Below are 11,744 nucleotides of genomic sequence, written 5' to 3' on the forward strand. Positions count from 1 at the left end.
AGCCAGCCCCTTCTCCACCTGCCAGGGGCTGGCTTGGAAGCTGGAGCCAGCAAGCTGGCAAACGGCTGGCCTCCTGCCTTTGCCTGGTGCTGTAGGAGCACGTGGCCATGCTCAGCCTTGGGCTGGGGCCAGAATGGGGCAGGTGGACACACAGTCCGGCTCAAAGAGCAGGCTCACTTCCTCACAGAGGGGAGGCCACCAGGCAGAGGGGCTTTGCAGGTGCCTGAGAGTGAGACCCAGTGCTTTTTCCAAAGGTACCTGGAAGGGATGAGTGTGTTCCACTCAAGGGCCCCTGGTTGGCCGCTTTCCAGTAGTGATGTGGCTCACATGCACCTGCTCCATGACTGGCCCAACCACCAAGGCAGAGGCAGCATTTGCTCTGGAGCCCCTCTGATGCCCCCACCCTCTCTCGAAACAAGGTCTTATGTAGTCCAGGCTGATCTTGAGCTTTCTACTTGGCTGAGGATGACCTTGAATTCCTGGTCCTCCTGCTCCCACCTCCCAAGTGTGGGGTTGCAAGTGTGTGCCACATGCTTGACCTTTTTTAACCTTTTTTTTTTTGTCTTTTTGAGACGGGGTCTCCCAGCTGACCTGGAACTCACTATGTAAACCAGGCTGGCCTTGAACTCACAGAGATCCGCCTGCCTCTGTCTCCCGAGTGCTGGGACTACAGGCGTGCGCCACCACACCCGGCTACGCTTGACCTTTTTTAAAAAAAGAATTTTTGGTCAGCATCTATTAATTATACATAATAGAGTGCTTCGTTACGACATCTTCACAGATGTACGCAGTGTATCTGTCATAGTCACTCCCGTTTTCCTCTCTGCTAATCCCTTTCCCTCCCCACCTCATCTGCCTTCCTGGCTTTGTGTGTGTGTGTGTGTGACAAGTTTCCTTAGGCTTGTGTATTAGTCACTTTTCTGTTGCTGTGATAGAAACACTGACCCAAGCAATTTGTAGAAGGAAGAGTTTACTTGAGCTTATGGTTCCAGGGGAATTACAGTCGGTCATGGCGGGGAGGCGTGGTGGCTGGAGGTGGCTGGAGCAGGAGCAGCGGAAGCTAAGCTCGCACATCATCACAGGCACAGGAAGCAAGAGAGCGACTGGAGATCCAGCAAGGCTTAAGAACTCTCTAAGCCCACTCCCAGTGACATGCTTCCTCCAGGACAGCCACACCATCTGGGGACAAAATGTCCAAATACTTGGAGCCTATGGGGGACATTTCCATTCGAACCATCACAGCTTGTTTACAGGAGTATGAACACCTCAACGGTGAAGAAAATATTGCCTCCGCCCAGGCACCCATTAACTGTGTATAGATCCGCAGGGAGACATGGGGCCCCAACAGCCCTTCCAGTTCTGTGACAAAGTGTCGGCTGTTCCAACGCTGGGCGGACCTTTCTTTCAATCATTTATATTTATTTTTTGAGAATTTCTTTTTAATTATCAAAATATTTCTTGATTTGTTTATGTTATGTGCGTGAGTGTATTGCCTGCATGCATGTAAGTGCACTCATGTTGTGCAATGCCCACGGAGGCCAGAAGAGGGTGTCAGATCCCCTGGAACTGGAGTTAGGGGGTGGTTGTTAGCTGCCACTTGGATGCTGGGAACTGAACCCAGGTCCTCTGCAAGAGTAGCCAGTGCTCTAAACCACTGAGCATCTCCTCAGTCCCCTTTGTGAGAACTACTGTGTTTACATCATTCCCCTCCAACTCTTCCTACATCCTCCTGACGCCCTCTCAACTCATGCCTTCTTCATTATTACCATCACATGTATACGCATATCAATATACATCCTACTAGGTCATTTAGTGGTGCTCCCGTGTACTCGTGTGTAAGGGTGAGTGCTCAGGATTGGATAACCTGTTGGGTAGCTTTACCCTGCAGTAAACCAATTCTCTCTTTCTCAGCGGCCATCAATTGCCTGTAGCTCTTCATCTAGAGGTAAGTCATCGAGAAATTTCCTCCATCCACATTGGCATGTCACTGCAGGTCTTGTTAGGCAACCGTGTTGTTGAGATTCATGGACAGCTTCCCTGCCATGTCTAGAAGCCACCGTGTAGTGGCAGGCGTCTGAGTTCTCTGGCTCTTACAATCTTTCCACCTCTATCTCAATGTTCCCTGAGCCTTAGGTATGGGATTGCATTGTGGATGCATCAGTTGGGGGCTGGGTACCCCACAGTCACATATTCTCTGTACTAGGACCAGCTGTGTCTCTCTGTGTTCATCTCCATCTGTTACAAAAAGCTTCTTTGATGATCAGTAAGAGCTACACTGTGGGTCTGTGGGTACAATTATTTATAATATATTTAAAAATAACTGGGGCTAGAGAGATGCTCAGTGGTTAAGAGCACCCGATACTCTTGCAGAGAACCTGGGTTCAATTCCCACCACCCACATGGCAGCTAACAACTCTCTGAAACTCCAGTTCCAGGGGAATCTGATACCCTCTTCTGACCTCTGTGGGTATTGCAAGACACAGGTACATTACACACACGCAGGCAATACACACATACACATAAAATAAATAAATGAATAAATGAAATAATTGCATACAGATATTGTAGTAATCACAGCTGCTGTGAGTGCAGGCAATACACACATACACATAAAATAAATAAATGAAATAATTGCATACAGATATTGTAGTAATCACAGCTGCTGTGAGTCCAGGGTGCAGTCATGCCATGCCCAGAAGCCAGTGTTTCTGCTTTTGCTATTTATTTATAGACAGTCTCTCACACCGTATCCCAGGCTGGCCTCAAATCTGCAGCAATCCTCCTGCTTCAGTCTCCTGAGTGCTGGGATTGTAGGCATGTGCCACTGTGCCTGCCCTGATGCCCCTTCACTCTGGAGCTCCCTGCTCCCCACCCCAAGCTGGCCTCTGGCTCCACTTACTCCCCCTTCGATATTACCTCTTGCTTTCTGGTAGCCCAGGAGGCACCAGGGTATAATGCCAAATAGAGTATGATTGTTACCTTCTGAGAGCTTTCCTGGGACTCTGACTGAGTCGGCCTGGGAACTGGGATGTCAACCTTCTCAGAGGAGTTCTGAGTTAACTGCTGCAGCTAATGACTTTAGTCCAACAGAGTCCTGTCTCTGTTTTCTCCCCTCAAGAATAAGAAACTGGCAAACTGTCTCTGGGATAGACGTGCAGATTCAGTTACACTGCAAAGAATTTTCAGCAGCAGGACTTAGATCTCTCTCTCTCTCTCTCTCTCTCTCTCTCTCTCTCACACACACACACAAATAATAAACCTTTGAAATAAAAACAGACATAAAGAACCCTAGTGACTTAATAATAAAAAGATAAATAACCCAATTAAAAATGGGCAAAGTGGGTCTGGAGACATGGTTCAGTGGTTAAGAATACTGGTTGTTCTTGCAGAAGACCCTGGTTGGAATCCCAGCACCCACATGGCAGTTAACAACTGTCCATAACTCCAGTTCCAGGGGATCTGACATCCTCTTCCGTCCTCTATGGGCACTGCACAACACGGGTGCACTTACCTACATGCAGGCAATACACACATAAACATAAAATAAAAATAATAAAATATCTTAAAAATGGGCAAAGTAAGCTGGGCATGGTGGTATACGCCATTAATCCTAGCACTAGGGAGGCAGAGGCAAGCAGATCTCTGAGACAGAGGCCAGCCTGGTCTATAGAGCGAGTTCCAGGCCAGCTGTGGCTATAGGGAGACCCTGTCTCAAAAAAAAAAGAAACCCAAACCATCCAGTTACCTAATAGATGCCTGAACAGATGCCTGACATCACCACCCCTCAGGGAAATGCGAGTCAGGGCCCCAGCGTCACAGGCAGCAGGGCCGCTGTAGACGGCAGGCAGACAAGGGTGAGCATATGCCCAGTCAGAGTCCTCATCCACTGCTGTCAGGAATGTAAAATGTCACAGCCGCCTTGGAAAACAGCCTGGAAATTCCTCATAGTGTTAAACGTGGCTCCAGCAGACCCAAAATTCCACTTGTATGCTACAACCTGCACATGAAAACAGCCATGTAAAAACTTATAAATACTGAGTATTCACAGGAACATTATTTTCAAAAATAAAAAGAACTAGCCTAGATAAATGAAATGTGTGCAATAATCTTACATTTAATATCTATTTATACAGTGCATATTTACTATATTGCATAACATATGATGTATAGTTTATTAATATAATAGAGGTATATTTAATAATGTTATATAAATATGCAATAAAAATAAAGTCTATGCAATACCATAGTATTCAGCAATACAAAGGATGTACTGATATGTGTGGATGGATGAACACTGAAAATATTATCATAGCAGGGTGTGGTGGCACACGCCTTTGATCCCAGCACTTGGGAGGCAGAGGTAGGAGGAACTCTGTGGGTTCAAGGCCAGCATGGTCTACATAGGCGTTCAAGGCCAGCTGGGGCTACAGGGAGACCCTGTCTCAAAAAGACCAAAAAAAAAAAAAAAAGATTTATCTATTCTATATATTACACAATAGTGGAACCATACAGTATGGGGTCTTTTGTATCTGGCTTCTTTAAAACAGTATTTTTTTTTTTTTTGAGACAAGGTCTCCCTGTAGACCCAGCTGGCCTGGAACTCAATATGTAGACCAGGCTGGCCTTGAACTAACAGAGATCCACCGGCTTCTGCTTCCCCAGTGCTGGGACTAAAGTCCTGTACCACCATGTGGGGCCAGAATAGATACATCTTAGAGAGATAGAAAGTAAACTTTCCATTTCCAGGGCTTGGGGAGAATGAAAGAGGTGGCAAACGTGTGCTCCTGGACTTGTGTGGGTTTTCTGAACGATGAAAACATTTTAAAATTGTTAACCATGGTTACGCAATCCTGTGACTACTAAAAGACCATTGAACTGTACGCTTCACCTGGGTGAGTTGTAAAACACGTGAACGACAGTGCCACAGAATGGTTACACACACATATGTACATTTACACATTCACACACATTAACATACATGCCTACTCACCCATCCGCACACTCATACACGTTAACTCACACTCATGCACACTCAGGTCTCCCTGCTCCTCCTACTTGAGGTCTGAGAAGTCCTGGTGCTCCTGAGTTCTAACCCTCAGTATCTACCCATCATTCTAGACGTGGCTATAAGTGTGAGGTCAGAGCCTAGGAGCCAGTAAGGTAGGACGGGAGTGTCAGAATCAGCCCTTCCAAGAACATTACTGAACAAGCATTTTTGAACCAACTAATGGTGAGCTCACTGAAGTGCGAGAGGCTGACTCAGGGGCCAGGGGAACATTCCAGAGGGAGTGAGTAATGGAGGACCATTCCTGCCTAGCTGGCTAGGGATTGGAAAGGCAGGGTGACCTCAAGTGCCCTACTTCAAGAGGCCTCAGTGTCCAGCCCGGGGGGTGGGGGGATGGAGTCCACTTACTTCTCATGGAGCATATGACCAGCACTGAGGCGGCACCTTAGAGAATCCTACAAATGGGACTCAAAGTCCATGTGCTCCGGGTAATTGGGAAAACTTCCTGCCTAGACAGAGGTCTCTCCATCTGTTTGATGGAGATACCACTAAGCCAGGCGTCCACACAGCACGAAGTCCTGCTTACTGAAGACCTGTAACAAGCATGCGCATCTGCTTAACACTCAGCAGAGCTGTCACCAGCAGAACTCAAAATAATATGCTTCAAATATCCAGAGAGATCGAAGAAGATGAGCTTGAACGTTGTGGCAAAGAACTTGATGACAACAAAGCAAACAGAAAAGTACAGAAGTGGAAAAGTAATGAATGAAGCAGAGAGCTCAATGGACAAATGTAACACCACACTGTAAGAGCTGAGGAGAAAAATCAGCAAACAGCAAGGCCGGTCAGAAGAAAACATTCAGGAGGAGACATGGAGGGAGGTAAAGGTGGACAGACAGAATAGAGGACTTTTCTAAACAAATAAGTACTGTGTGTGAGAACTGGATGCGGAAGGTGAACGGTGCCATGAAGCTAAAGAGAGACGGAGCCAGGACCACGGAGAGGACTTAGGGACAGAAGGGCTTCTCGGATGGGAGCGAGACAGGTGGCGTCTGATATCCCTAAGTTAGAAGCCGTTCTTGTGCTGCGATGGTTGAGTTTGACTGTGAGCTTGGTTGGGTTAAGACATGCCCAGGAGACCATCAAAGTACTGCCTGGGTGTGTTTATGAGGGTGTTTCTAAGGACCAGTAGTTCAACAGGGCTCTGACCTAATCAGTGGCTTAGTCCATAGACAGATTTACAATTTGGATAGCCATTGGGAGGTGTTGCAGCTATGGCCTGGCTAGAGGAAGCAGGTCAACTGGGGTTGCGTGTTTAGGGACTGCATCTTGCCTGACCCTGTCCTGTTACAGCTCAGCTTTGTACCCTGTCCGTCATGATATAAATAGCGCTGTTCTGTCACGGGTGGACCAAAATCTCTGCTACAGTGGGCATAAATAAATCTTTACATTGTTTGGTCAGGTTTTCTATCACAGCGATGAAAGTCCTACATAGGCTTTAGCCTGGACAGAGGTGCGGCGTGACCAGAATGCACACAGTCAAGAACTATTAACACATCCAGTGTCAGTCAAACAACACGCTGGGTATCAGTGGCTGGCACTATCCTTGTCTGACTGTCTTAGGGTTTAGTTTGTCCCATAGTATCTGGTATGACTGTCATGGTTACCTGGCCAGCAAAACATGTCAAGCAGGATGCCTACAATTGCTGATAGTACAAAAACATTTGTGTGATTGGAGTCCCAAGTGGAAAAATGAGGGAAAAGGCCAAAGAAACACCACTGGGAGACAAAGCAGCCGAGGGATTCACACAGTGGTCAAAGTCAGTTCAGAGTCAAGAAGCCCAGAGACTCTCAAGCAAGTCCACACCCATCGTAATGCACTACGGTGAAATGACAAAAATCGATCAATCAATCAATCATCAATCAATCAATCAATCATAAATCAATCATAAATCAATCATCAATCAATCATCAATCAAGAGAAGAAAGGGAGAAATTCTTCTAAGCAAAGGAAACATGGTAAATATGACATTTGACGCCTCAAGAGAGGGAGAAGAAACCAAAAGTCAGTGAAAGTCTATTGAACGTCCTGAGAAAATAACTGTCAGTCTAAAGTTCTATTCCCAATTAAACTACAAGTAGGAGCTGAAGGGTTGGCTCAGGAGTTGAGAGCACTGGCTGTTCTTGCACCCACAACCTTACGACCTTCTGTGACTCCCCTCTTCTGGTCTCCTTGGGCACTGCATACATGTGGTGCACTTACATGCAGGCAAAACACTCATACATGTACAATAAAAATAAGTACATCTTTAAAAGTATAAAAAGTAGGGCCAGTGAGATGGCCCAGCAGGTAAAGGCTCTTGCTTTCCAGCCTGACAACCTGAGTTGACTCTCTGAGTCCCACATAGTAGAAGGAGAGAATCAACTCCTGCACATTGTTCTCTGATCTCCACGTGTGCACGGTGGCATGCACATGCCCCTCTGCCCCTACACAAATAAATAAATGTAGGGGCTGGAGCGATGGCTCAGTGGTTAAGAGAACTGGTTGCTCTTGCAGGGGACCTGGGTTTGGTTCCCAGCACCCACCTGGTGGCTAACAACTGTCTATAACTCCAGTTCTAGGAGATCTATGCCCTCCCAGTTCCAGGGAATCCAGTGCCCTCTTCTGACTTTGGGATGCGTTTACATACATGCAGGCAAAACACTCAAAAATAAATAAATAAATAAAATTTAATGTAAAAATTATTTTAAAGGGTAAAGACTTCTGGGGCTGGGGAGATGGCTCAGTCAGTAAAGTTCTGTGGCACAAGCATGAGGATCTGAGTTCGAATCCTCAGTACCTGTGTAAAAAGCTGGTTGTGGCAGCACATGCCTGTAATCCCAACACTGAGGAGGCAGAAACAGGAAGATTCCTGGAGCTCACTGGCCAATCAGTTGAGCCAGTTGGTGAGCCCCAGATTCAGTGAGAGACCCTGTCTCAAAAAATAATGATGGGGTGGTGTGCCTTTAATCCTAGCACTCAGGAGACAGAGACAGGCAGATCTCTGTGAGTTCAAGGCCAACCTGGTCTACATAGCAAGTTCAGGCCAACTGGGGCTACAGGGAGGTGAACTGGCTCAGCGAACTTCCCTGAGTTACTCCATTTTGTTCAGAGCCATTTTAGCAGCAACTTTGCTCCACACTAAAAGGAAAAGGGGGGCAACCTTGGGTCTTGGAAAATTGCCCTAGCCGTGAATCATGGAATGTGATAATTCCAGACATTATACATATAACCAGCTTGTTTTTCCTTCTGTAACCCGCTTGCTGTCTTGGGTCACCTTGACACAGGGCATAAGACCACCTTGTTATCCTGTTACTGTCTGACCACCAGTAACTGCTGACTCCAGCTTTCTTACTATACTTATTATGGCTAGGCAGTTAACTAATTTTAAAATTACAAAGCTGATTGCCAAGTTATATGACTGTGTCACTTGTCTGTATAGTGACTGGTTGTTGATTAATAGATTCAAAGTTCTGCTATGTTGTACAAACCTGACTGGTTCACAAGTGTCCTGTTTGAATAATATTTCTGTAATCCTATAAAAACTCTGACCCGACAATCATCAGGGCTGCTTCTACTCCCAAGATAGACAGCCTTGCCAGTCGAAAAATAAAATTTACCTTGCTACTTTTCTTAAAGTGACGCTGGTGATGTCTCAAAAAGACAAATAACAAATAAATAAATAAATAAATAAATAAATAAATAATGATGGACAGAGACACAGCAGTTATGGCGATAATCAATCATCCTCTGATTGGATCTGAGACCTATCCCACAGGAGCAAACCCATGCTCCACGGTGGGGAACACCTCCTAACTAATACTGTTCCTTAACTAAACTGATAAAGCATCAAGCTGCTTTCTAAATAATTATGTTTATACCGACAGGCAAATGCTTCTTTCAGCCTTGATCAGCTTCTCTGTCTAGCGGAGGGGAGGAGCAAACACAGAGCCTTAAGTACATAAGGTGCTGAGAATAAGGGATGGCTGAGTGCTCAGACCTAAACAAGACCATCCCTTCTAAGGCTCAGGGGAGAGGGGGCGGGAAGAATGTAGGAGCCAGAGGGAAGGCAGTGAGATGCCATCTTCTGGACAAGACAACCATTGAAACATGAACTCACTTGAGCTGCTGTGGAGGATGACAGTGGGTCTGCACAAGAATGGGCCCATCAATGGCCAGGTGTGGATAGAGGAGAGACTCAGGGGCCCTCCCCCTCACTGCCTCACCAGGCTGTAATAGAGAGTCCCAACTTACTGGTCACACAGATGGCCCTGGTTAAACTAAGTGAGTCACATGACAAAACCACAAGTCATGAATGTGGGAAAGGGACAGATGGTGAGGAGGAGGTTCAAAGGAGTGGGAGATAAAGGAGTAACCAGAAAGCATTACATACATGTATGATGAGAACTAGCTTAATAAAAAACAAAGTGGGAAGCCGGGTGTGGTGGTGCACTCCTTTAATCCCAGCATTCAGGAGGCAGAGGCAGGCGGGTCTCTGTGAGTTCAAGGCCAGCCTGGTCTACATAGTGAGTTCCAGGACAGCTGGGGCTACAGGGAGACCCTGTCTCAAAAAGACAAATAAAGAAAGAAAGAAAGATGGAGAGCAATTGAAAAAGAAACTTGACATTGTCCTGGCCTTCACACACATACACACATGCACACACACACATACACAAACATTTGCAAACGCCCCCCAAACTGGAGGCATTTTTCACAGTACCAGAGGGAAGGTGAGAGGAACGGGGGCAGGTGAGGGGCAGCAAAGGTGGTATGTTTGGTGGTGATTCTAAGTGAACGTTGCTTGCAAAAAATATGTTGGAAAACAGGTTGGAAGTTCCTCAAAATGTTAAATATAGTATTGCCATGACTCAGAGATCCCACTCTTAAGTATATCCCCAAGAGAAACAAAAACGCGCTCCCACACAGAGACGGGGACACAAATGCTCAGAGCGGCAGCGCAACACAGTCAAAGGTGGAAGCGGCTCATGTGTCCATCCAAAGATAGATACGTGAATGAAACATGGGATAGAAGGAAGGGCAATGAATCACTTGTGTGCGCTAGAACATGGATGAGCCTCACACATGCTGAGCAGATGAAGCCTTTACAGAGGGCCACACTGTGCACCACTTTTTGTACAGAAAATGTCTAGAAGGGCAAATCCACTAAGGAAGGAGATTAGAGTCAGGAGAGAGCAGAGGGTGACCCACTAATGGGGTTCTTGCTTGGTGACAGGAACAGTAACAAACTGCTCTAGCATTAAATTGTGGTCATAGCTGCACAATCTGTGAATATACTGAACACCACTAATTAGGCACCTTTTTTATTTGAGACAGGGTCTCCCTGTAGCCCCAGCTGGAACTAACTATGCAGACCAGGCTGGCTTCCATCTCACAGACATCCACCTGCCTCTGCTTCCCAAGGAATTATTGGTATATGTTTGGGGGACACATAATGTGTAACTGTGTAATTGTGTAATTTTGTGACATTAATAGCCAAAATTGATGGGGACAGATCTGTAGAGGAGCCAGAGTTTCTTTCTTTTTAGCATTACTGAAGTCAACTGGTTGTGATGGTTTGAATGGAAATGTCCCCCAGAGGCTCCAAGTGTTTGGACATGTTGTCCCCAGATGATGGCACTGCTTTTGGAGGTTTTAAGAAGGTGTGGCTATCCTGGAGGAAGCACGTCAGTGGGGGTGGCTTTAGAGAGTTCCGAAGCCTTGCCGGATCTCCAGTCGCTCTCTTGCTTCCTGTGCCTGCGTGATGATGTGAGAGCTTAGCTTCTGCTGCTCCTGCTCCAGCCACCTCCAGCCACCGTGCCTCCCCGCCATGAGGACTGTAATTCCCCTGGACCCGTAAGCTCAAATAAATGCTTCTTCTATGAATTGCTTTGGTCAGTGTTTCTATCACAGCAACAGAAAACTGACCAATACACTGGTATAAATTCAAATGAACGTGTTATAACAACCATAAAGAAAACACATGAAAGGAGATGAGAGGGGAATTAGAACATTTACTACAAAGATCCAACTGGACTCAGAAAGAAGCAGCACTACAAGGAACAAAGGGCAAAGGAGCTCAAGGCACACGGGAGACAAACTGCAAAATGGCAGAAGTAAGTCCTTCCTTACCAGGACTACCTCAAATATAAGCGAATGAAACTTCCCAGGCAAAAGACCGTGATTGAGGCAGGCAAGATGGCTCAGTACACAAAGTCAACCGCCAAGTCTGATGACCTGGGTTCAATCCCTGGGACCCACAGTGGGAAGAGAGAATAAGTTGTCCCTTAAGTTGTCCTCCGATTACTACACACAAATAAATAAATGTAATAAAAAAAACATTTTAAAAGAGACAGTGATTGGCACAGAGAACACAATGTAGGATCCAATCATGTGCTGCCCACAGGAAACTCACTTTACAGCTCAACACACACAGAACATGAAGGACATTGTCCTAGTTTGTTTCTCCATTGCTGTGACAAAACGCTCTGACCAATACCAACTTGGGGAGGAAAGGGTTTATTCAGTTTTCGTCTCCCAGGTCACAGTTCATCAGGGAGCCCAAAGTAGGAACTCAGGGCAGGAACCTAGAGGCTGGAGCTGGAGCACAGGCCGTGGAGGATCGCTGCTTACTGGCTTGCTCCCCTGGCCCTTGCTCAGCCTGCTTTCTTATGTAACACAGGCCCACCTGCCCAGGGGTGG

The sequence above is a fragment of the Nannospalax galili genome, unplaced genomic scaffold (genome assembly GCF_000622305.1).
Source record: "Nannospalax galili isolate Female #2095 unplaced genomic scaffold, S.galili_v1.0 scaffold945, whole genome shotgun sequence".
Lineage (NCBI taxonomy): Eukaryota > Metazoa > Chordata > Mammalia > Rodentia > Spalacidae > Nannospalax > Nannospalax galili.